The sequence below is a fragment of the Panulirus ornatus genome, chromosome 11 (genome assembly GCF_036320965.1).
Source record: "Panulirus ornatus isolate Po-2019 chromosome 11, ASM3632096v1, whole genome shotgun sequence".
Taxonomy (NCBI): domain Eukaryota; kingdom Metazoa; phylum Arthropoda; class Malacostraca; order Decapoda; family Palinuridae; genus Panulirus; species Panulirus ornatus.
The window spans coordinates 47,874,454-47,901,648 of NC_092234.1; the positions used below are offsets into that span (position 1 = coordinate 47,874,454).

At 40.7% G+C, this 27,195-nt stretch overlaps 1 pseudogene; it reads left to right on the plus strand.

The window, feature by feature from the left end:
* LOC139751478 (thiol S-methyltransferase TMT1A-like) overlaps window positions 1-26,837 on the plus strand; it is a 28,570-nt pseudogene extending 1,733 nt beyond the window's left edge.
* The last annotated feature ends 358 nt before the right edge of the window (window positions 26,838-27,195 follow it).

The window sequence follows — 27,195 nt, forward strand, 5'->3', positions numbered from 1 at the left end:
TCTGTTCTTAACGCTACCTCGCTATCGCGGGAAATGGCGAATAGTATGGAAAAAAAAAAAAAATATATATATATATATATATATATATATATATATATATATATGCAACCGAAAGTCTTATACTACTTTGCTATTACGTCTTACCGTGTATGTGTGTATGCAGGTGTATGTGTGTGTGTGTGTGTGTGTGTGTGTGTGTGTGTGTGTGTGTGTGTGTGTGTAGGAGATATTGTATACCTGTGTGCGCTAAATGATGAGGTATATAAATAATCATAACGACAATTATACGATAATAACGATAATGATGACATTCACTTCCCCCGCCAAACTTAACCTTAATAAGGCCAATGATCCCCTCCATGTCTTTGATAAAAACAAAAGAGCAATGCAATTATGCGCACTACATTATCAAAGAAGACAGGAGCTTATCAAAGACTGTGGAGCAAACAAATAAAAAAAAAAGAACTATTCTTAAAATGTTTATCAGGTAATTTGTCGGTGCTCTTGCTAGCCTAGCATTATCAACAACGTTCCTGAGCTGCTTGCCATACCTACCTCTTTTTTTTTTTTTTTTTTTTTTTTTCAAAAGAAGGAACAGAGAATTGGGCCAGGTGAGGGTATTCCCTCAAAGGCCCAGTCCTCTGTTCTTAACGCTACCTCGCTAATGCGGGAAATGGCGAATAGTTTGAAAGATGAAAAAAGAAAAGATATATATATATATATATATATATATATATATATATATATATATATATATATATATATATCCCTGGGGATAGGGGAGACAGAATACTTCCCACGTATTCCCTGCGTGTCGTAGAAGGCGACTAAAAGGGAAGGGAGCGGGGGGCTGGAAATCCTCCCCTCTGTTTTTTTTTTTCCTCCAAAAGAAAGAACAGAGAAGGGGGCCATGTGAGGAATTCCCTCAAAGGCCCAGTCCTCTGTTCTTAACGCTACCTCGCTAATGCGGGAAATGGCGAATAGTATGAAAAAAAAAAAAAAAAATATATATATATATATATATATATATATATATATATATATACATATATATATATATTCTTTCATACTATTCGCCATTTCCCGCGTCACCGAGGTAGCGTTAAGAACAGAGGACTGGGCCTCTGGGGAAACATCCTCATCCAGCTCCCTTCTCTGTTCCTTCCTTTGGAAAAAAAAAAAAAAAAAAGAGGGGAGGATTTCCAGCCCCCCGCTCCCTTCCCTTTTAGTCGCCTTCTACGACACGCAGGGAAAACGTGGGAAGTATATATATATATATATATATATATATATATATATATATATATATATATATATATATATATATATATATACATATATATATATATATATATATATTCCTTTGGCAGGGGAGAAATAATTATTATACACCACCAGTACACCTACAAATACCTTACATCAAGTTTGAAATCTGCGGTAAAAGGCGACCCCCTGTTTTTCCACCTAAATTTGTAGTAGCTACTAACAAAGCAGTTTTCGTAAGCTAAATGAGCTAAAGTTATTTGATCCGGAAGGCAGAAGTTAAAGAAACAAAGTATACGCTACGCTTGAGCGTTCATAAGACATATAAAAAGCTTACGCTTGAGCGTTCATAAGACATGTAAAAAAAAGCTTAATCTATATAAATGTAAACTAAATGATTCAACGAATTAACCTACACATTTCACTGCAGGCTGATGGCTCAGTATACAAGCAAATGGAGATGAACCGTTTCATATCGTTTAATCTCGATTTCCTAAGTTTGGTTAGGTTAGGTTAGGTTTGGTTAGGTTAGGTTAGGTTAGGTTAGGTTAGGTTAGGTTAGGTTTGGTTAGGTTAGGTTAGGTTAGGTTTGGTTAGGTTAGGTTAGGTTAGGTTTGGTTAGGTTAGGTTAGGTTAGGTTAGGTTAGGTTTGGTTAGGTTAGGTTAGGTTAGGTTAGGTTAGGTTAGCCTTCGCTTGATTTCAGCGTTCGACATCGTACTTCAGTAACTTCATTAAGCTAAATAATGTTCTTCGTACTTACTGAAAGATTCCAGTGTACTTCAATGATGTGATTTGACTCATTTTCCTTTCATGGCCTGTGTGGGGGTCAGCCCAAAGTAGCACTTTCGACCCATTATTTGTTCCCAAAGTAGCACTTTCGACCCATTATTTGTTATGAAGTTACCCATTACAGTATGCAGGCCAATGTAACCAAATGTCACTTTCATTAATTGGGATATGTTTGATTTCAATATTTCTACGTACATATATACGTATTAAAACTAGATTTCATGACACTAACTCTCTGATATCTACTGAAAAAATAATCATTCACTCATCTATCAGATGTTGAAATATTCGATGAATGTGAAATAAAGTTAATCAAAAACGATCGAAAATATATGATACATTCTGAAATTACGGTTACGAGCCCGAGAGATATAAACAATAAACAAAATATATATAAACAAAATATGTGAGTCATCTAACTTGACCTAAATGCAAAGAGGGACCAAAAATAGATATGTAATAAAGAAAGTCCATACAACAAACATATGGACCTTATTCTAGTTAACAGAAAATTACATGGACTATTTCCTGTGATGGGACACTGTGGAACGAAACCAACTTAATTTATTTACAAGTTTTGACAGCATTTCTCATGGCCGGTCATCTGTAGGGATTCTACATGACTCCGTTCATTATCCTGGACTGTAATACAACGGCAACGCTTCTCACACTCATGAACAAGACGCAAATAAATACCGAGGAAGGCGAGTGAAAAGAAGAATGTCACGTACACTGAAGAAATAATATTCCCTGTTATTTGTTTACGTCACAGTTGAAGAAGGACCATATGCTTCTTTATCATTAAAACATAACGTTAACGTAGAAATAATTAACGTCTAACTAATTACAGTGACACAATAACCATCTTGTAACATTAAGTATTCTACCCTTGCGTGTAATTATCCTACCCTTGAAATTCGAGGTAATTAAAATTACAACGAAAATTCTAATATTATGTCGAGAAATATAAATAAGATAATTTTTTTTTTTCAACATTTCTTACCTACAGCGTCCTGTACATCTCTCTACTTGACCAAAATCAGACTGGCAACACAAAAGGCTATACTGTCAGCATTCCTGACCACACAAAGTATTGGAAAGTTAAGCGTAGCTTAACTTGCTAAGGCATGTGGAATGTCAACATGGAATTGTTACTCTAAGATGTTAAGAGAAAGTAACAACAATACTGTTTTATGTTGTTTCTTCCCCCTCAAGATGTTAGAGAAAGTGACAACAATAATGTTTTATGTTGTTTTCTTCCCCCTCTCAAGATGTTAGAGAAAGTGACAACAATAATGTTTTATGTTGTTTCTTCCCCCTCAAGATGTTAGAGAAAGTGACAACAATAATGTTTTATGTTGTTTCTTCCCCCTCAAGATGTTAGAGAAAGTGACAACAATACTGTTTTATGTTGTTTCTTCCCCCTCAAGATGTTAGAGAAAGTGACAACAATACTGTTTTATGTTGTTTCTTCCCCCTCAAGATGTTAGAGAAAGTGACAACAATAATGTTTTATGTTTTCTTTCCCCCCCTCAAGATGTTAGAGAAAGTGACAACAATACTGTTTTATGTTGTTTCTTCCCCCTCAAGATGTTAGAGAAAGTGACAACAATACTGTTTTATGTTGTTTCTTCCCCCTCAAGATGTTAGAGAAAGTGACAACAATACTGTTTTATGTTGTTTCTCCCCCCTCAAGATGTTAGAGAAAGTGACAACAATAGTGTTTTATGTTGTTTTCTTTCCCCCCTCAAGATGTTAGAGAAAGTGACAACAATAGTGTTTTATGTTGTTTTCTTTCCCCCCTCAAGATGTTAGAGAAAGTGACAACAATAATGTTTTATGTTGTTTTCTTCCCTCTCAAGATGTTAGAGAAAGTGACAACAATACTGTTTTATCTGATTTTTTCCCCCTCTCAAGATGTTAGAGAAAGTGACAACAATAGTGTTTTATGTTGTTTTTTCCCCCTCGAGATGTTAGAGAAAGTGACAACAATAATGTTTTATCTGATCCCTCCCCACATTCAAAGCTGTCATTCGTGAAGTTCGAAGTATTAAGCAGATTCATTCTTAAATGGCCTATAGTTGTTGACGGCCATTTATTTCAACAACAGACATATAATACTAGCTACAGATAGCAGCATCCGCATGGATTCTGTGCTAAAAAAAAAAAAAAAATAAGAAAATAGGGCGTTCGAAGTGTATTACAAGTAAGATCGCAGTTAAGCACAAATATATATATTTATGCTACTTGATTTCACAATATTTTTTTTCTCATTTTCATAGAAAAGGGAATATTTGTTCAAGATATACAGTATCACGGGTAAGATGAGTCGAAAGATGAGTGTCAAATAAATAATACATAAATGACAATATTTTGGGTGAAATCACTCGGTTGTTTACCGAAAAACTTTACCTAACAAGGTTTTCCGGTATCATTCATTTATCTATTTATTCATTTGTCATACAGCAAATTCATGGTGACACTGCAACAAATTATATATATATATATATATATATATATATATATATATATATATATATATATATATATATATATATATATATAACTGAATATCATCAATACTCACACGACAAACTTGGTTAAATAAGAAGTATACACAATTTGATGCATTCAGTAAACTGCCTATGAACACCTAACCCAGAAAGCCAAATGTAAACAAATGGACGCGAAGCCATTAAATACTCACACACACACACACACTTGACTGCCAATAACACTGACTGGATGCATTTGTATTCTTCGATATCGACGTCCACATCTCAGATGTTTACATAGAATCCTGTCACAATCTCTCCCAACACTGACAGCTTCTCCCGCACTGACACTTGGCTAACAAGATACGGAGCTGATGATTCGTATGACCGAACGAACGAACCTCATGTGAGTGAAGAGGTTCGAACAGTTCGAGACTTTGAACCCAAAAGCTGACGGAAATTACTTTCTTGTTTATTATTCATTCCTGAAAAAGATTATAACATAAACATTACTCAGAACTTTCATATAAACTTTATTTTTAATGACGTGAATGAAATATATGAATCAAATGAAATATATGAGTTTTATCATGATGTTTCAGTTTGAGATATATATATATATATATATATATATATATATATATATATATATATATATATATATATATATATTGATTATCATCAATATTCACACGACAAACTTGGTTAAATAATAGAGAGAGAGATGTAGGGATAGAGCAACCAGAGGACATTACGTGAAACTAAGCAAGAAACTTGTTAAATGATAAGAATTACTTTTATATTGAATGACAAATAATATGAATGAGGGAATAAAAAAAATAAACTTCGAACAGCATAGAGGTTTGATTACCAAGTTGTATGATAGAGGAGGGTCAACAGATGGGGCCCCACTAGTGTAATACCTTCCCCATACAATACATAAAGGTGATATGTATTATACATGCTACATATTCTTTCCTCCTGGCACACAAGGCCAGCCAAGCTAGCCTGTTCACAACCCCATCTCTCGCATGTGCCAGATCGGCAACACACACACACACACACATACAAAATCTTCATGCCAAAATAATCTTTCTCCAAGGTCATAACTTTCTGCTTTGTGTTTATCTAATTGTGGTGAATCAATGAGCATCATCAAACGTCATTTAAAAAGAAAATTATCTCCTTTTTTCTATAACGTAGTAATATGATAACTTGTCGTTCATTCTATTCACTGTTGTGACTCATGGCAACCCTACCTGAAGCTTACCAACTTGTCATGCATTTCTAACGTTATATTAATATACGCTATTTGTCTTATAATCTTTCATGTGAACTGCCTGTCCTCCTGGGCACTTGTGATCATGATAAGCTGTTCTTCCCACAAACCATCAAACGATAACCTTCCGCTATCATTTGCCTGTTTAGTTATTAGCTAACTTAATCTCCCTACGTAGGACTAAATTGTAGTAACATTGACTGGTCAAGCCATCTCTTCTTGCTTCCCCTTCTGAGTTTCTTTTGTGATTTAGTTTACCTTTGGTGTTTCCTTGAAGAAGTAAACCCTCAAACGTTTCAGGGATTTTCTTTTTTCTTTGACTCAGTAAAAGCAAGTAATACGTTCATGGCTACATGGTATGCACACTAGGCTACGAAATTCTTCCACAACCCTCGAAGTAAACTCTACAGAATGTTCATGTGGTAGCCTATACCAAGAAAACTCCTCACCCAAACTTTTCATAGCCAAGAAAACTCCTCACCCAAACTTTTCAGTCAATTATAACGAAAACATGGTTGTTTCTTATGCTTTAAGAGTTAGCTTATGGGCGTTCCCACACGTTGTCATATCACATGATGCCACCTGACTTCAAAGAGAAACATCACAGTTAATAAAAAAAAAACTCGCTTCACATAATTTTGAAATTACTTCTCTCATCGATTTCATAATTTTGAAATTACTTCTCTCATCGATTTCATAATTTTGAAATTACTTATCCTGACCTAAAACGGATATGACCAATTCATATCGTTTGTATACATGAACGAATACTTCAGACAAGCTTTCCTTTTTCAACATGGCGTTTCCTGAACATGATGGTTTCCTAAATAAAAATCATACGACCTGAAGAAAACGGTTATGATGACCTTTGAGAACTAAAACACGACCATTAACCTGACCCTACATATGGGGCCATCATACCCAAGGGTCGTGCTGTCGTGCTCAATGGAAAGCTACAGGAACCTATATATATATATATATATATATATATATATATATATATATATATATATATATATATATATATATATATATATATATATTTTTTTTTTTTTTTATACTTTGTCGCTGTCTCCCGCGTTTGCGAGGTAGCGCGAGGAAACAGACGAAAGAAATGGCCCAACCCCCATACACACGTACATACACACGTCCACACACGCAAATATACATACCTACACAGCTTTCCATGGTTTACCCCAGACGCTTCACATGCCTTGATTCAATCCACTGACAGCACGTCAACCCCTGTATACCACATCGCTCCAATTCACTCTATTCCTTGCCCTCCTTTCACCCTCCTGCATGTTCAGGCCCCGATCACACAAAATCTTTTTCACTCCATCTTTCCACCTCCAATTTGGTCTCCCTCTTCTCCTCGTTCCCTCCACCTCCGACACATATATCCTCTTGGTCAATCTTTCCTCACTCATTCTCTCCATGTGCCCAAACCATTTCAAAACACCCTCTTCTGCTCTCTCAACCACGCTCTTTTTATTTCCACACATCTCTCTTACCCTTACGTTACTTACTCGATCAAACCACCTCACACCACACATTGTCCTCAAACATCTCATTTCCAGCACATCCATCCTCCTGCGCACAACTCTATCCATAGCCCACGCCTCGCAACCATACAACATTGTTGGAACCACTATTCCTTCAAACATACCCATTTTTGCTTTCCGAGATAATGTTCTCGACTTCCACACATTTTTCAAGGCTCCCAAAATTTTCGCCCCCTCCCCCACCCTATGATCCACTTCCGCTTCCATGGTTCCATCCGCTGACAGATCCACTCCCAGATATCTAAAACACTTCACTTCCTCCAGTTTTTCTCCATTCAAACTCACCTCCCAATTGACTTGACCCTCAACCCTACTGTACCTAATAACCTTGCTCTTATTCACATTTACTCACAACTTTCTTCTTCCACACACTTTACCAAACTCAGTCACCAGCTTCTGCAGTTTCTCACATGAATCAGCCACCAGCGCTGTATCATCAGCGAACAACAACTGACTCACTTCCCAAGCTCTCTCATCCCCAACAGACTTCATACTTGCCCCTCTTTCCAGGACTCTTGCATTTACCTCCCTAACAACCCCATCCATAAACAAATTAAACAACCATGGAGACATCACACACCCCTGCCGCAAACCTACATTCACTGAGAACCAATCACTTTCCTCTCTTCCTACACGTACACATGCCTTACATCCTCGATAAAAACTTTTCACTGCTTCTAACAACTTGCCTCCCATACCATATATTCTTAATACCTTCCACAGAGCATCTCTATCAACTCTATCATATGCCTTCTCCAGATCCATAAATGCTACATACAAATCCATTTGCTTTTCTAAGTATTTCTCACATACATTCTTCAAAGCAAACACCTGATCCACACATCCTCTACCACTTCTGAAACCGCACTGCTCTTCCCCAATCTGATGCTCTGTACATGCCTTCACCCTCTCAATCAATACCCTCCCATATAGTTTACCAGGAATACTCAACAAACTTATACCTCTGTAATTTGAGCACTCACTCTTATCCCCTTTGCCTTTGTACAATGGCACTATGCACGCATTCCGCCAATCCTCAGGCACCTCACCATGAGTCATACATACATTAAATAACCTTACCAACCAGTCAACAATACAGTCACCCCCTTTTTTAATAAATTCCACTGCAATACCATCCAAACCTGCTGCCTTGCCGGCTTTCATCTTCCGCAAAGCTTTTACTACCTCTTCTCTGTTTACCAAATCATTTTCCCTAACCCTCTCACTTTGCACACCACCTCGACCAAAACACCCTATATCTGCCACTCTGTCATCAGACACATTCAACAAACCTTCAAAATACTCATTCCATCTCCTTCTCACATCACCACTACTTGTTATCACCTCCCCATTTACGCCCTTCACTGAAGTTCCCATTTGCTCCCTTGTCTTACGCACCCTATTTACCTCCTTCCAGAACATCTTTTTATTCTCCCTAAAATTTACTGATAGTCTCTCACCCCAACTCTCATTTGCCCTTTTTTTCACCTCTTGCACCTTTCTCTTGACCTCCTGTCTCTTTCTTTTATACTTCTCCCACTCAATTGCATTTTTTCCCTGCAAAAATCGTCCAAATGCCTCTCTCTTCTCTTTCACTAATACTCTTACTTCTTCATCCCACCACTCACTACCCTTTCTAAACAGCCCACCTCCCACTCTTCTCATGCCACAAGCATCTTTTGCGCAATCCATCACTGATTCCCTAAATACATCCCATTCCTCCCCCACTCCCCTTACTTCCATTGTTCTCACCTTTTTCCATTCTGTACACAGTCTCTCCTGGTACTTCCCCACACAGGTCTCCTTCCCAAGCTCACTTACTCTCACCACCTTCTTCACCCCAACATTCACTCCTCTTTTCTGAAAACCCATACTAATCTTCACCTTAGCCTCCACAAGATAATGATCAGACATCCATCCAGTTGCACCTCTCAGCACATTAACATCCAAAAGTCTCTCTTTCGCACGCCTGTCAATTAACACGTAATCCAATAACGCTCTCTGGCCATCTCTCCTGCTTACATAAGTATACTTATGTATATCTCGCTTTTTAAACCAGGTATTCCCAATCATCAGTCCTTTTTCAGCACATAAATCTACAAGCTCTTCACCATTTCCATTTACAACACTGAACACCCCATGCATACCAATTATTCCCTCAACTGCCACATTACTCACCTTTGCATTCAAATCACCCATCACTATAACCCGGTCTCGTGCATCAAAACCGCTAACACACTCATTCAGCTGCTCCCAAAACACTTGCCTCTCATGATCTTTCTTCTCATGCCCAGGTGCATATGCACCAATAATCACCCACCTCTCTCCATCAACTTTCAATTTTACCCATATTAATCGAGAATTTACTTTCTTACATTCTATCACATACTCCCACAACTCCTGTTTCAGGAGTATTGCTACTCCTTCCCTTGCTCTTGTCCTCTCACTAACCCCTGACTTCACTCCCCAGACATTTCCAAACCACTCTTCCCCTTTACCCTTGAGCTTCGTTTCACTCAGAGCCAAAACATCCAGGTTCCTTTCCTCAAACATACTACCTATCTCTCCTTTTTTCACATCTTGGTTACATCCACACACATTTAGGCACCCCACTCTGAGCCTTCGAGGAGGATGATCACTCCCCGCGTGACTCCTTCTTCTGTTTCCCATTTTAGAAAGTTAATACAAGGAGGGGAGGATTTCCGGCCCCCCGCTCCCGTCCCCTCTAGTCGCTTTCTACGACACGCGAGGAATACGTGGGAAGTATTCTTTCACCCCTATCCCCAGGGATAATATACATATATATATACATACACACACACACACACATACACACACATACGCACATACACACACACACACACACATACATATATATACATATGAAAAATGTAAGAAACAATTTAGAAAACAAACTTTTAGCTTAAAATGAATGAAAAAATGAATGTCACATAATGGTTCAACCTCTGGCTATGGAAAAGGAAATGTACAATTTATTCACACAAACGTCAATAGCAGTTCTCATCAATTTCACCACTGTATCAATAAGCTTCAATGTCTAAGCTACATTTTTCTCCAACTTCACTATTTTCTTGTCAAAAACACCATGCATGAAAACTATCACTCCAGTAACACAACTATAAACATTTACTTCCCCTTTAAAAGTTCTGGGGAAGTCTGTCTCGATATATATATATATATATATTCTCATGATATACATCAGTGCATAGCTCGTTCATCTGCCTTTTCCCCCCACCCTCACAAGACGGCAATGCTTTCCTCTTTAAAGGTTCTTGCAGACTTGGATAAATAAACCAGCACCTCATTTTCAAACTGCCTCTGGCTCTCTTGCTGGCAGTCTTAGCCCGCCCGTCTTCACAGGGTTAACCTAAACAGTTTAACTTCGTCCCATGTACCAACGCGACACACACACGGTCTCCTCTCTCACTTTAGATTCCTGGACGAGCAATATTATAAAGCTAATAATGTAAGTTACTTCCTTTGCGAGTTGGGGGTAGGAGCAGAAAGTTACAATAAAACAAGCGAAATAATGGCGAGTGAAAGCGTACGCAGAAACGATTATCCTAGCCGAAAAATTTTTCGTCGTGAAGATATTCATGAACTAGAATAACATCAAATGTTATTCTATCACTATTTCTTACCATTATTTCGATTACATATGTTGGATATAACCTTTGATACATATTATCCACGTTATGGACGATGCAGAATAATTAATTCACGGAGGGAAATGAAACTGTCTCTTGAAATGTTAGCGTCTCTTGGCAACATTATACAGCGCAGTGTGGTTGCACGTCTCAAAAAAAAACCTGCGTTTCATATCTTGTTTCTCAGGGGGTGTAAATGTACAGTCCTTTCTTTTGCGGGGAAATACCCACAGTATCTGGGGGTGGTGCCCAGTGTAATAGGTTCACCCGCTAAAACTGAAATATCTATCTCAAACTTCTGGCTACATCATACTTGCGCAGCTCCGCATAGGAAGACAGACAGCATCCACGGGATATGCATGGATGAAGTGATGATGAACAGTTGCGAGGGACTTATACAGTGGGTCGGACCAGCGGCAGAAATGTAGGGTCTGAGAAAGCAAGGGAACACAGCAGAGATATATGGAACATGGCCGGAGTCCAGCGAAGTAAAACTCTCTTGCGGGATATATATATATATATATCCTCACTTGGCCTCCTTCTCTGTTCCTTCTTTTGGAAAATTAAAAACTAGAGGGGAGGATTTCGTCCCCTGCTCCTTCCCCTTTTTAGTCGCCTTCTACGACATGCAGGGAATACGTGGGAGGTATAACAATGAGGTCGTCTCATCAATCGGCTACTTTACTGATACTGTTATCACGCATCTATTTCCTTACTGTACAGTAACATCACAAAATGCTCCCATCATCATCATCCCATGGTCCGACTTTTGTCTAGACTATCTACACCTCTGTAGACTATCGATAAACAATCTAATTCCCATACCTCTGTAGACTATTGAATAAACAATTGAATTATTTACCCACAACATCTATGGTTTTTATCAAGCCAGGTGAGTTCCTGATCGGGGCTTTCTTTACCCCTAGGCCCTCAGAACCACTAATATCTTCCCCCATTGCTTTCTAAACGTCACATTCCCACGACCAAACTCACCCCCAGCAGCAGCGTCCCTCCCTACCCCCGTTTTTTTCCCTCCCCAGACGCGTAACGATGTTGTGGCACATCACCTCGTAAAAGAAAATGATAAAAAAAGGAAAAAAAAAAGAATCGTCGTTGAGGTCCCCTGCTGCCAAGGCAGGTTCAGCTGCAGTGGACAGGATGCAAAACTTCACAAGCCGTTCACGTCATGTCCGTGTGTTGCATAAAGCGAGAGAGAACACCACCTCAAAACTACCTCACTCTTTCCCCTACTCTGGTATGTGTGTGTGTGTGTGTGTGTGTGTGTCTGGGGGACTATTAATAAATATAGGAGTGTGGTCGGTGGCAACAGGTTGGTGTTGTACGTTCGTGTGTCTGTACGGGTGGCGCCAAGTGGTGCTTCCTCCTCCCTCACACAAACAGGTTGAGCGGCAACTGTGAGTTGCCGCTAAAGGCTCATTGGCTGGGCGGGCTCGAGGTGCACCACCACATCGACTCGAAGTCGACGTCGCAACGACTGGGCCTCAGTTGTCGGTCTGACATCGCTAGGGGGGTTAGTGAGCGCGACGCCGCCATCTTCTCCCCCCGTAAAACGTCTACTGAATACACCGCTCAAAAGTGACCTTCACATTAGTTAAATAACATTTAAGAGACGGGAGTGCAAGTGGCGAGTGAGGCATAGAGGGTGACGTAAACAGTGCATCTTACCCGCCGCCATGGAAGACGAGGCTTCTCTCATAACATGGATTTCCAACAATATGATAACGCTAGTGTGTGGAGTGGTTTCCCTCTGCATAATGAAGAAATGCTGGCCCAGCTTACGCCAAAGGTTAGTGTAGCAAACGCGGCAGCAAAGCTGACATATTTTTAGCTGTCATAAATACGGTTCTGGGCCACCCCAACGACCACGAAGGAGTACGTGATCATGGGAGACATGGCTAGGCTAGGCTTCGCTGTCTGTTGCCAAGTTCTGTAAAGTATGGTGGTTTACTCTTGACATATTTACGAACAGGTTCACGTCTGCTGTTACATCAGGAAGAGTAGAAAACAGCAGTAGAGACAAACCACATGTGTTCCCTTACCCCAATTCTATTCCATCCTGTATCATTATTATTATTATTATTATTTTCCTTCTTTTACCTCACCCATTATGTCCGTATCTTCTATTCTCTTTTCTTCATTCTACTGCCTCCTCTCCCCTCTCCACTAACCTATCCATTCCAATACCTTTCCTTTATCTAGTCCTTCTTTACATAAATTCCAACTCCCTTTTTTACTTGTACTTGGTGAATTTCGATGAGGCTTCCATGGTAATTACTCAAGTTTTCAGGTAGTCATTAACCTGCAAAATATTTGCCCAAAATCTATCCATTACATAATGCTTTTGTAACGCACACACACACACACACACACACACACACACACACACACACACATATATATATATATATATATATATATATATATATATATATATATATATATATGATATATAGTGAATTGGAACGATGTGGTATACTTGGGTCAACGTGCTGTCAATGGACTGAACCAGGGCGGATGAAACGCTCTGGGTAAACCATGGAGAGGTCTATGGGGCCAGAAGGTGCATAGAGGTTGTAGCTTCGGCATAATACACATGACAGCTCGTGTCTAGACGTGAACGAATGTGGCCTTTCTTCGTCTGTTTCGTAGGGATACCTCGCTGACGCAGGTGGCGGCGATCAGGTGGGGGAGAATGCATGTATCATTACTTATTTTTCTTTTATGCATTTGTCATATTTTCTATGGGTCGGGGTGGCGTTGGGAATGGAAGACAGCGAGCGAACTCGTAAGAATATGAGAGAATCTTAGAAAAACATGGATTTGTATGTAGCATTTATGTGTCATGAGAGCGCATATGATAAAGTTGATAGAGATGCTTTGTGGAAGGTCTAAAGAATATATGGTGAGGGAGGTAAGCGGCTAAAAGCAGTGAAATGTTTTTATCAAGGATGTACGAGTAGGAAGAGAGGAGAGTGATTGGTGCTGTGCTACGGCAGGGGTGTGTAATGTCCCTATGGTTGTTTAATTTGTTTATGGATGGGGTGTTTACGGAGGAAAGTGCCAGAGGTTTAGAGAGATGGGCGACTATGCGCTCTGTTGGTGATAAGAGGGCCTGGGAAGTGAGTCAGTTGTTCGCCGATGATACAGCCCTGGTGGTTGATTCCAGAGATAGACTGCAGAGGTTGGTGACTGAGTTTGGAAAAGTTTGTGAAAGGAGAAAGTTGAGAGTAAATGTGAATAAGAGCAAGGTTATCAGGTTTAATAGCTTAAGAGACAAGTTAATTGGGATGTAAATTTAAAAGGGGGAAAAAATAGAGGAAAGGAAGTGTTTTAGATATCTGGGAGTGGACTTGGTAGCAAATGGAACCACGGAAGCGGGAGTGAGTCACAAAGTGGATTAGGGGGTGAAGGTTCTGGGAGCGATGAAGAATGTGTGGAAGGAGAGAACGTTTTCTTGGAGAGCAAAAATGGGTATGTTTGAAGGAACAGTAGTTCCAGCAATTGTCTGTGCTTGCGAGACATGCGATATATAGCAGGCGGTGGCATTTCTTTATACAAGTCTCCTTTCTAATCTTACTTTCTTTCACTGCTCTCCTCTCACCGATAAGCTTTCCTCGTGGCCTAAAACCTCTACAAAATTTCACCCTTGCGTCCACAAGATAGTGATCAAACATCAACAGCTGCCCCTCTTAGCACATTGATATCCAAAAGTCTCTCTTTTACACGCGTATTAACTGATATGTAATCCAGTAATGCTTACTGACAATCTCTCCTGCTCATATACATAAACATGGTAATCCCAATCACCTGTCTATTTTCAGCACACGACTCCACAAGCGTTCACCATTTCCGTTCATATTATAGAATGCCCCCATGCCCCTTACTTATACCCTCAACTGCCACATTGCTCACCTTTGCATTTAAATCACCCATCACCAATACCCGGTCTCGTACATGAAAACTGCTGACACACTCAGCTTCCAAAACACTTGCCTATCATGACCTTTCTTCTCATGGCCAGGTGCATAAGCACTAATAATCACCCATCTCTTGCTATCCACTTTCATTTGTACCCACATCAGTGTATAATTCACTTCCATACACTCTTTCACATACTCCCACAACGCCTGCTTCGGGAACCGTGATACTCCTTCCTTAGCTCTTGTCCTCTCACCAACCCTTGACTTTACTCCTAAGAGATTTCCAAATCATTCTTTACCTTTACCCTTGAGCTTTGTTTTATATATATATATATATATATATATATATATATATATATATATATATATATATATATATATATATATATATATATATATATATATATATAATCCTTGGGGATAGAGGAGAACCAACGTATTCCCTGCGTGTCGTAGAAGGCGACTAAAAGGGGAAAGAGCGGTGGCGCTGGAAATCCTCCCCTCCTGTTTTACTTTTCCAAAAGAGGGAACAGAGAAGGGGAGCCAAGTGAGGATTTTTTTCCTATGGGGCTCAGTCATCTACTCTTGACGCTTCCCCGCTAACGCGGGAAATAGCGAATACGTATAAAGAATATATATACACTGTGTGTGTTACAGGACTCAGGCTAAATAAGGTTACACTGCGAGTGAAGGGTCACCAGAGGGAGTACAAAGTCCTCAAAGAACTTAGTTACCTCCAAGGCGTCCATCACTTCTCTGCTGCTGCACGTAGCGCAGTCTTGGGCTATACAATAGCCTCTGAAAAGGAATCCACGTTTACAACCGGACTCTTGGTACGGGGTCCCTGGTTCAATCTAATGACAGCACGTCGCCCACTGTATACCACCTCGTTTTAACTCTTATGTCCTTTGCACGCCTATCACCCTTATTCTTGCTCAGCCTCCGAGCACCCAGAATAATTTTTTCATATCCTCCCATCTCCTCAAGTGTCTGTGTCACATCTTCTACCCACCAACACGCTGCTGCCTCAAGTGTCTGTGTCACATCTACCCACCAACACGCTGCTGCCTCAAGTGTCTGCGTCACATCTTCTACCCACCAACACGCTGCTGCCTCAAGTGTCTGTGTCACATCTACCCACCAACACGCTGCTACCTCAAGTGTCTGCGTCACATCCTCTACCCACCAACAAACTGCTACTGCTCCGTTGGCTTTTGATCTTCGATTCCTGTCCTTTAGTGCGCATCGATCTCCACAAGAATGTCTTCGAACTCACGAGTCTTGAACATAGTAGTCTTAACTTCGGAGTACAGTCCATGGATCGCTTTGTCCCCTTAGGGAATACAAGGTCGAAGTGAGCTTTGATGAGCGCATAAAATGGTTTACCTCCACCTCTTTTTTTTTTTTTCTTACCCATATTCTCGTTGTCAGTTTCTCCTCTTTCATTTCCTTCATATGTACATGCCATTTCAGCATAAACCCTCTTCTATTCTCTCATCCAAACTCTTCTTATGACTTCACATCTCTCTTACCCTGCCATTACCTGCTCAATCTACCTTCCGTGAAGCATATGACATCCTAAAACATATTAGATCCCACGTATCCAAATCTCCTCCACGCATTCTCATCTGTAGCCCCTGCCTCGCATCCACACAACATCGCTGGGACCACTATACCTTTGAACATACCCATGTATCGACCTCCCACATGACGACCTCAACTTTCCACATATTCCTCAGTGCTCCTAGTGTTTAAATGGTAACGCTCTCACTGCAGTGTGAGTATAAATGGTAACGCTCTCACTGCAGTGTGAGTATAAACGGTAACGCTCTCACTGCAGTGTGAGTATAAACGGTAACGCTCTCACTGCAGTGTGAGTATAGACGTTAACGCCCTCATTGCAGTGTGAGTATAGACGGTAACGCTCTCACTGCAGTGTGAGTATAGACGGTAACGCTCTCACTGCAGTGTGAGTATAAACGGTAACGCTCTCACTGCAGTGTGAGTATACACGGTAACGCTCTCACTGCAGTGTGAGTATACACGGTAACGCTCTCACTGCAGTGTGAGTATAGACGGTAACGCTCTCACTGCAGTGTGAGTATAAACGGTAACGCTCTCACTGCAGTGTGAGTATACACGGTAACGCTCTCACTGCAGTGTGAGTATACACGGTAACGCTCTCACTGCAGTGTGAGTATAAACGGTAACGCTCTCACTGCAGTGTGAGTATAAACGGTAACGCTCTCACTGCAGTGTGAGTATACACGGTAACGCTCCTCACTCAACTAATGGTATGATGACGCTAATTAGGGGGTAAGTATGGTGAAGAAACCACTTTGAACCGCCAATGCCATATCCTCTCTCTCTCTCTCTCTCTCTCTCTCTCTCTCTCTCTCTCTCTCTCTCTCTCTCTCTCTCTCTCTCTCTCCAGCTGACCAGGCCTGTCTTCCCCTCTCGTCGACACAGGGGATTCGCCTGGTTCATGAACCGCTGGAACAGGGCGGTGGACGTGAAGCTGGAAGAGCTCAAGACTAACCTCTTCTCGCCCATGGAGTCGGCGGTGTCCCACGACCCTGAGCTCAGGAGGCGCCACGCCATCAAGATCCTGGAGATCGGCGCTGGCTCAGGTGTGTGTCCCTCTCTTGTGGTTGTGGTGGTTTGTCTTAGTAATTTACGGGGGGAAGGATTAGGGGGGGCGTGGTGGTGTCTTCGGGGGGTGTATGGGGTGGTGTGGAGGGTAAGAGAGAGAGAGAGAGAGAGAGAGAGAGAGAGAGAGAGAGAGAGAGAGAGAGAGAGGTGGGCGGGGGGGGTGTGTGAAGTGGGAGGGGGACGGTCCACACTCGAGGAACAGAAGATAAGTTAACGGAGTTCACTACAGAGGTAGTCTAGTGTAAAGGCAGGAGGAGTGGGTTTCTACAGAGGTAGTCTAGTGTAAGGGGAGGGAAGGAGTGGGTTTCTACTGAGGTAGTCTAGTGTAAGGGCAGGAGGAGTGGGTTTCTACAGAGGTAGTCTAGTGTAAGGGCAGGAGGAGTGGGTTTCTACTGAGGTAGTCTAGTGTAAGGGGAGGGAAGGAGTGGGTTTCTACTGAGGTAGTCTAGTGTAAGGGGAGGGAAGGAGTGGGTTTCTACAGAGGTAGTCTAGTGTAAGGGAGGAGGAGTTCACTACAGAGGTACTCTAGTGTAAGGAGGGGAGGAGTGGGTTTCTACAGAGGTAGTCTAGTGTAAGGGGAGGGAAGGAGTGGGTTTCTACAGAGGTAGTCTAGTGTAAGGGAGGAGGAGTTCACTACAGAGGTAGTCTAGTGTAGGGGAGGAGGAGTTCACTACAGAGGTACTCTAGTGTAAGGAGGGGAGGAGTGGGTTTCTACAGAGGTAGTCTAGGGTAAGGGGAGGGAAGGAGTGGGTTTCTACAGAGGTAGTCTAGTGTAAGGGGAGGAGTTCACTACAGAGGTAGTCTAGTGTAAGGGAGGAGGAGTTCACTACAGAGGTACTCTAGTGTAAGGAGGGGAGGAGTGGGTTTCTACAGAGGTAGTCTAGTGTAAGGGGAGGGAAGGAGTGGGTTTCTACAGAGGTAGTCTAGTGTAAGGAGGGGAGGAGTGGGTTTCTACAGAGGTAGTCTAGTGTAAGGGAGGAGGAGTTCACTACAGAGGTACTCTAGTGTAAGGAGGGGAGGAGTGGGTTTCTACAGAGGTAGTCTAGTGTAAGGGGAGGGAAGGAGTGGGTTTCTACAGAGGTAGTCTAGTGTAAGGGAGGAGGAGTTCACTACAGAGGTACTCTAGTGTAAGGGGAGGGGAGGAGTGGGTTTCTACAGAGGTAGTCTAGTGTAAGGGAGGAGGAGTTCACTACAGAGGTACTCTAGTGTAAGGAGGGGAGGAGTGGGTTTCTACAGAGGTAGTCTAGTGTAAGGGGAGGGAAGGAGTGGGTTTCTACAGAGGTAGTCTAGTGTAAGGGGAGGGAAGGAGTGGGTTTCTACAGAGGTAGTCTAGTGTAAGGAGGGGAGGAGTGGGTTTCTACAGAGGTAGTCTAGTGTAAGGGAGGAGGAGTGGGTTTCTACAAAGGTAGTCTAGTGTAAGGGCAGGAGGAGTGGGTTTCTACTGAGGTAGTCTAGTGTAAGGGGAGGGAAGGAGTGGGTTTCTACAGAGGTAGTCTAGTGTAAGGGGAGGGAAGGAGTGGGTTTCTACAGAGGTAGTCTAGTGTAAGGGGAGGAGGGAAGAGTGGGTTTCTACAGAGGTAGTCTAGTGTAAGGGGAGGGAAGGAGTGGGTTTCTACTGAGGTAGTCTAGTGTAAGGGGAGGAAGGAGTGGGTGGGTTTCTACTGAGTCTTTGTTGGCTGGACGAATGGGTGGGTGGTGATGACTTGTTTTATCCTCCCTTCTGGGAGACTCGGTATGTGTGCGTGTGTGTGTCTGTGTGTGTGTCTGTGTGTGTGTGTGTGTGTCTGTGTGTGTGTGTGTGTGTGTGTGTTTAATGAGGTAGGGTGGTTGAGGGAGGGAGGGAGACTTGGCCGAGGTAGATTCAACGATGGATAACTTGTCGAAGCCTCTCCACTGAGGCCTTGAGTATCCATACGAACCAATTTTGTGACGTCTATTTCTCTTTGAATATTTCTATATTTTTTTTTGCATGTTATGTCTCGTCGGCAACTCAAGGGTAGGCCGTTATGATAACTGTTTCCTTCCCTACACCTCCAAGCTTTGGAACACTCTCTACCACCTCCATCTCATGTCTTTCTCGGTAACTATGACCTGGGGCTTGCTTTTTAAGTGACATATATCAAAAACCATGGGTCACTCATCACGAAACCACAGACACACACACACACAGACACACACACACACACACAGACACACACACACACACACACACACACACACACACACACACACACACACACACACACACACACACACACACACACACAGACACACACACACACACACACACACAGACACAGACACACACACACACACACACACACCGAAGCGCTGTTTCGAATGACATAATTGTTTATATAGATCTCGGTATCATATTCCTTTCTCATCCAAGCCAAATACACAAACATGTAGCAGAGGTTACGAACTCCTGGCAAGAACGCCAATTACCTGTTACGATGCTGTCTTAAACAGGGTCGTAAATTAACTTCGTTTCGCACACTGGATAACATTACATTAACGTCATGAGATGAAAGCAAAACACCAGGGTTAAATCTACATGAAATACAAGAAATAAAGAATACAAGATAACAAAGGACATTAACTGGTATAAACACTTTCGTTAAACACATAGCATTCACACTATACCACAGTGTACATTCCAGGTAAGATTTTAAACCACGGGATCTCTTACCTTTTACGACAAGTTGACTGTAGAAACGCGATAAGAGATACACTTATTCGCTGGGCAATTCTACGACGCGTTATGATACATCACTACACTCAAGACCTGACATGATGTAGCCTTAAACATCTTACAATCTAGGGCAGCGTTGGCTACGGGGTTTGAGGACAAGGAAAAAAACCTACATTACCTTGCTGGGTTGTGATCGCTGAAGGAATCAGCTGTTGGATGTGGTTGTTGTTTAAGATTAAACCACCCCTACAACTCAGGAGGTGCGGGCCCTATGCTCTAGGGCGGGGCGCCCCCAGGCCCCGTGGTGAGGGGGCCCTAAGCACTGAGCCTAGAGGGGTTTGGTATCCCACCCAGCCCACTCAGGCTCTCTCTCATGACCACAAGTCCCCTTGATTGGTCCAAAAGAAGACATGATGGCCACGCCCTCATCCCGACTTGGCTGGAGGAGGAGGACGACGCACAGCCCCTTGCGTCTCTGATGACACAACCTGGATGGGTGGTGAGGAGGGGCGAGCATGACCTCTTGGATGACCTCCCCCGGGGTCACTTGACAGTGGGACCTGAAGAATGATTAATTAGCGGCCCAGGGCGACATATGCACCGCTAACCTTAGCCAACCTGACTTGAGGTGTGGGAGAGGTCAAGGAATCTTTTGGGACCTTCCAGGTCACCAGGTAATTACCTGAGCCTACAAATTCTGCAGGTTCGTAACTACGAACACGCACGTTCGTAACTACGAACACGTACGTTCGTAACTACGAACACGTAGGTTCGTACGAAACTACGAACACGCAGGTTCGTAACTATGAACACGCAGGTTCGTAACTACGAACACGTACGTTCGTAACTACGAACACGCAGGTTCGTAACTGCGAACACGTACGTTCGTAACTATGAACACGTAGGTTCGTAACTGCGAACACGTACGTTCGTAACTACGAACACGTAGGTTCGTAACTGCGAACACGTAGGTTCGTAACTACGAACACGTACGTTCGTAACTACGAACACGTACGTTCGTAACTACGAACACGTACGTTCGTAACTACGAACACGCACGTTCGTAACAACGAACACGTAGGTTCGTAGTTAACATGTAGGTTCGTAACTACGAACACGCAGGTTCGTAACTACGAACACGTACGTTCGTAACAACGAACACGTACGTTCGTAACAACGAACACGTACGTTCGTAACAGAGCCATAAACTGCCATGAGAGACTAGGCAAGCAGTCATCACCACACGCTCGTACATCCGGCCCACAATGAAATAAAACTCCCACCGTTTTTACAGAGCCGCCAGGATTGTATAAATGCCTGGCTTGCAACAATCGTGCACACGACTCACATTTATATATATATATATATATATATATATATATATATATATATATATATATATATATATATATATATATATTCCCTCAAAGGCCCAGTCCTCTGTTCTTAACGCTGCCTCGCTATTGCGGGAAATGGCGAATAGTATGAAGGAAAGAAGGATATATATATATATATATATATATATATATATATATATATATATATATATATATATATATATATATACCCTGGAATTACCTACCCCCATGTTGACTGTAAGATGAAGATATATATGTCTTCATCCTCTTTACGTACCGCGGAGGAAATCGAGAAATCCGCGGGTGTCTAAACCGAAGGGAGAGAGAGAGAGAGAGAGAGAGAGAGAGAGAGAGAGAGAGAGAGAGAGAGAGAGAGAGAGAGAGAGAGAGAGAGAGAGAGAGAGAGAGAGAGAGAGAGAGAGAGAGAGAGAATGTACGTAACAATGTTTCTTTTGCACGACAGACGAGAGCATTTTTCAGTTTAACAGACATCACACACACACACCCACCAACCTTTCATCTGCTTTGGAACTCTGCCACAGTATCTCAGGTCCGGGGTTACATCTTCAGTCTGCATTGTATATGTTATTCCACATTCATAAACTTTATTGTCATTCCACATTCATGTCATTCCAGATCTACTATCACAACATTCATGAGTTAATGTCGTCACATTAATGACATATTGTTACTCATGATTTTATTGAAGACACTCATTCATGATCCATTGATGAGTTTTACTGTCACCCACATTCATGGTTTCTGCCTTCACATTTTAAAATGAAATTGTTTGTCCACATTCATAAGTTTCACTGTCAATCGAGATTAATGTATTCTAAATTCATCCCACATTCATGAATAGTACTCTTCCATCCTACATTCATGAATAGTACTCTTCCATCCTACATTCATGAATAGTGCTCTTCCATCCTACATTCATGAATAGTACTCTTCCATTCTACATTCATGAATAGCACTCTTCCATTCTACATTCATGAATAGCACTCTTCCATTCTACATTCATGAATAGTACTCTTCCATCTACATTTATGAATAGTACTCTTCCATCCTACATTCATGAATACTAATCTTCCATCCTACATTAATGTCTAGTACTCTTCCATCCTACATTCATGAATAGTACTCTTCCATCCTACATTCATGAATAGTACTCTTCCATCCTACATTCATGAACAGTACTCTTCCATCCTACATTCATTAATAGTACTCTTCCATCCTACATTCATGAATAGTACTCTTCCATCTACATTCATGAACAGTACTCTTCCATCCTACATTCATTAATAGTACTCTTCCATCCTACATTCATGAATAGTACTCTTCCATCCTACATTAATGCTCTTCCATCCTACATTCATGAATAGTACTCTTCCATCCTACATTCATGAATAGTACTCTTCCACCCTACATTAATGCTCTTCCATCCTACATTCATGAATAGTACTCTTCCATCCTACATTAATGCTCTTCCGTCCCACATTCAAGCGTTTGACAAACAAAAAATAATAATAAAACGCTTCTTTATATCAATTCCCAATATGTTTCTTGCTTCCTGTCATATCCCAACATTATCTAAAGAACTTAGTCGACTCTTTAATATCATCAAAAAAAAAATTTTTTAGAAGAAAAAGGTTGTTAGAACTTAATCGACTCTTTCATATCATCAAAAAGTATTTTTTTTTTTTTAGAACAAAAAGGTTGTTAAAACTTAATCGACTCTTTAATATCATCAAAAAAAAATTTTTTTTAGAAGAAGAAAAAGGATGTTATCAGGTCTACCTACGTACACCCGTCCCCTGTCAACACCTCGCTGCTGTTCCTACATTTAGCCTCCCTGCTCCTCCCTCCTGCAGGGACGAACTTCGCCTTCTACCCTGACGGGTCGCGGCTGGTGGTGGTGGACCCCAACCCTCACTTCAAGACGTACTACAACGCCAACAGAATAAGTTCCCCAGCATCCACTCCGACGAGGTTATCGTCGCTATGGGTGAGGCTGACATGAACTACTTGGCGTTCAATGAACTCCTCTTATTATTATTATTATTATTATTATTATTATTATTATTATTATTATTATTATTATTATACTTAAATCCTTCATTATCATTATTATTATTATTATTATACTTAAATCCTTTATTAATGTTATTATTATTATAGTTATTTTACTTAAATCCTTTATTATTATTATTATTGCGCTACCTCGCAAACGCGGGAGACAGCGATAAAGCAAAAAAAAAGATTATTATTATTATTATTATTATTATTATTATTTTACTTAAATCCTTTATTATTATTTTCATTATCATCATATAAAGCATGTCAATGGACGGAACCAGGGCATGCCACACGTTCAGGGTAAACTATGGAAAGGTCTGTGGCGCTGTCAGCAAACTGGACCAGGGCATATGAGGGAGCCAGAAGCCACGAAAAAGCCCTGTAGGGCCTGACTGTAGTGGATAGGGTCACCAGTAGTTGGTTGCCTTCCAACTCGGACCTGAATAGTCATTCAAAAACACGTTTCTGTCAGTAGCTGCTCTTACAGCAAATATGTAAGAGTGTTTAGCATGCAATCAGTAGCGAACATATGAAGGTGTTAAGGAATCGTAGACATCAAACAGGATGTGGTCAACTGTTACGAGAAATGTTAGTAAACATGCCCAGTGTGTTACTTGGAATAGGGAACAAAGGTTGTCGCTATTTGAATGTGAAGGTGTTAAACTATCCACATTCAAGACACTATCCACATTCAAGTCATATGGGAGTGTTTAATATGCCCCAGTCATCAGCTGCCACGATATTCTAAGACTGGCTCCACTGTAATTACTGCATCTTGAAACGTTAATGAAACAGAATGCGTTTACTGAAGCAGGTGTTTTAAGTAAACCTAAGTCAAAAGTTATGGTGTGTTACTTGTTAAAACTAAATTCTTGTTATGAAGTGGTCATTACAAAGACACTCATGAGGATTTTTTTATGTTAAGGTGTTAAGTTATATATACTCAGCAGTCTTGAAATATCAAACAGACTCGACTCATATTGGGTAATTTGATATGAGCATCTTTCTCCTGATAAGAATGGGATCAGAGCTCAAAAAAATATAAGTACTCCAAAAGTCAGTACTACGCTAAGGTTGTAAACAATTCTGCTTTCAAAAGTTGCTACATTCATATGTTTAATATATATATTTGTTTTTACCTTGTTCTTTCTCTGCCACGTAGGGGAGGAGATGGACATGGTCCCAGATAACAGCATAGATGCAGTGGTGACCTCGCTAGTTCTCTGTTCTGTTAAGGATGTGAAGAAGGTGCTTCAGCAGATCCGACGTGTCCTTGTCCCCGTACGTATGATTGTCATCTGTTTCCTGAAAGACGAAAAGGCACAATGTCTACATAGGTCTATATATATATGGAAAGCTTAATAAATTGACAGTTCGGTATGGTATAAGCTAAATATAGTGTCTGGTTCACGAGATAGGGTATTAGTGCTTTGAGTGAATAAGAGGACTTAGGGAGAAATGGCATTTTAAAGTTAAATGAGTTAAGAGTGAATGTAGTACTATAACCAGCATGATTCTATTTTTTTATTTTTTTTTTTAATTTTTATTTTTTTACAAAAAACTGTCCATTTTTTTTTAATAGTCCAGTCATCACAGTGCAGTGGTTTCACTCAAGAATAATATGACAGTCCAGGCATGTTGGCTATTTCTACAACGTATTCTAAATATGTTCAAATATTTAAAAAGGTTTTAGCATTGTGTGAATGGTATATTCATCATCAATAATGAATTGCACCATGCAATACCAGCATAAACGTTTGCTTATTTACAAGATTATATTCCTAAGCTCAATATCTATGTACATTGATGTACATAGATATTGAATGCATGAACATTAATGTACATAGATATTGAATGCATGAACATTGATGTACATAGATATTGAATGCATGGACATTAAAGTACATAAGATATTGAATGCATGAACATTATTGTACATAGATATTGAATGCATGAACATTAATGTGCATAGATATTGAATGCATGAACATTAGTGTACATAGATATTGAATGCATGAACATTAATGTACATAGATATTGAATGCATGAACATTAATGTACATAAGATATTGAATGCATGAACATTAATGTACATAGATATTGAATGCATGAACATTAATGTACATAGATATTGAATGCATGAACATTAAAGTAGATAGATATTGAATGCATGAACATTAATGTACATAGATATTGAATGCATGAACATTAAAGTAGATAGATATTGAATGCATGAACATTAATGTACATAGATATTGAATGCATGAACATTAATGTACATAGATATTGAATGCATGAACATTAAAGTACATAAATATTGAATAACATTAACATTAATGTATACATAGATATCAGTGTATTGTTGAAACTTTTTAAGAATTACTTTTACCGTACAAGAATGTCAATATTTTACTCGCAGGGAGGAAAGTACTACTTCTTCGAGCACATACGAGAGTTCGACAAGGAGCGTCACGCAACTAGGCTAAAAGTCCAGAACATTCTGTCGGTATTAGGCATCTGGCCCTTCATCTTTGATGGCTGCTATTTGAACCAAGACATGTTGGCAGCCATCCAACAAGCTGGCTTCGCTAAGGTCCAGGCCCAGCGATGCTACAACTCCGTGGACCATTTCATTTTCCAAGTCTTAAGGCCAAGCCTGAAAGGTGTTGCTGTCAAGTGAATGGTGGGGAGGGGAGGGAGGGACACTGTTTCCATATTCTTTCTGCGTATGTAAGTCTGCCACAGAGAGAGAGAGAGAGAGAGAGAGAGAGAGAGAGAGAGAGAGAGAGAGAGAGAGAGAGAGAGAGAGAGAGAGAGAATGTGTAGCAGACGAAAGAGCTGCACAAAATGTTCCTTTTTATACAATTCCATTATCTACATACAGTGTCTATGATCAGGCAACTAGTACTGTATGTATATTTATTTCGCGTAAACAGAATATTCATGACCATCATTGTGACCCCAGTGGTGTTTGAGGAGTTAGAGGTGTTAGATGGTACTGGCCCATCTGTTGATCTGTCAATCTTTCAGTAAAAAATCTTTCTTTGGTGGACACTTCATTTGACTGTTATTTTCCTAAACCTCTAAAGGGTCCTTGTGGTCTTTTTAAGTCTCATTATAGTCTAACCTTCTCACTCTGTTAATGTGCTAAGCTTTGATGGTGATAAAATAATTAGAAAAAATTGCCATCACAATGAAACAAAGATGTTAATACACTACTCTTTGCTCATAAAAGAATTAGAAAAAAATTACCTTCACAATGAATTAAAGAATTCTTCAAAAATAGTTTTACCTGAAGTCTAGGGTAAAAAGCACTGGACCTCTCCCATCCAAACGATACTATATAACTAACCACCAACCCCCAGGTAGAAAATAAAAGCTGAACCCCCTACCTCATACATACTTCAGTA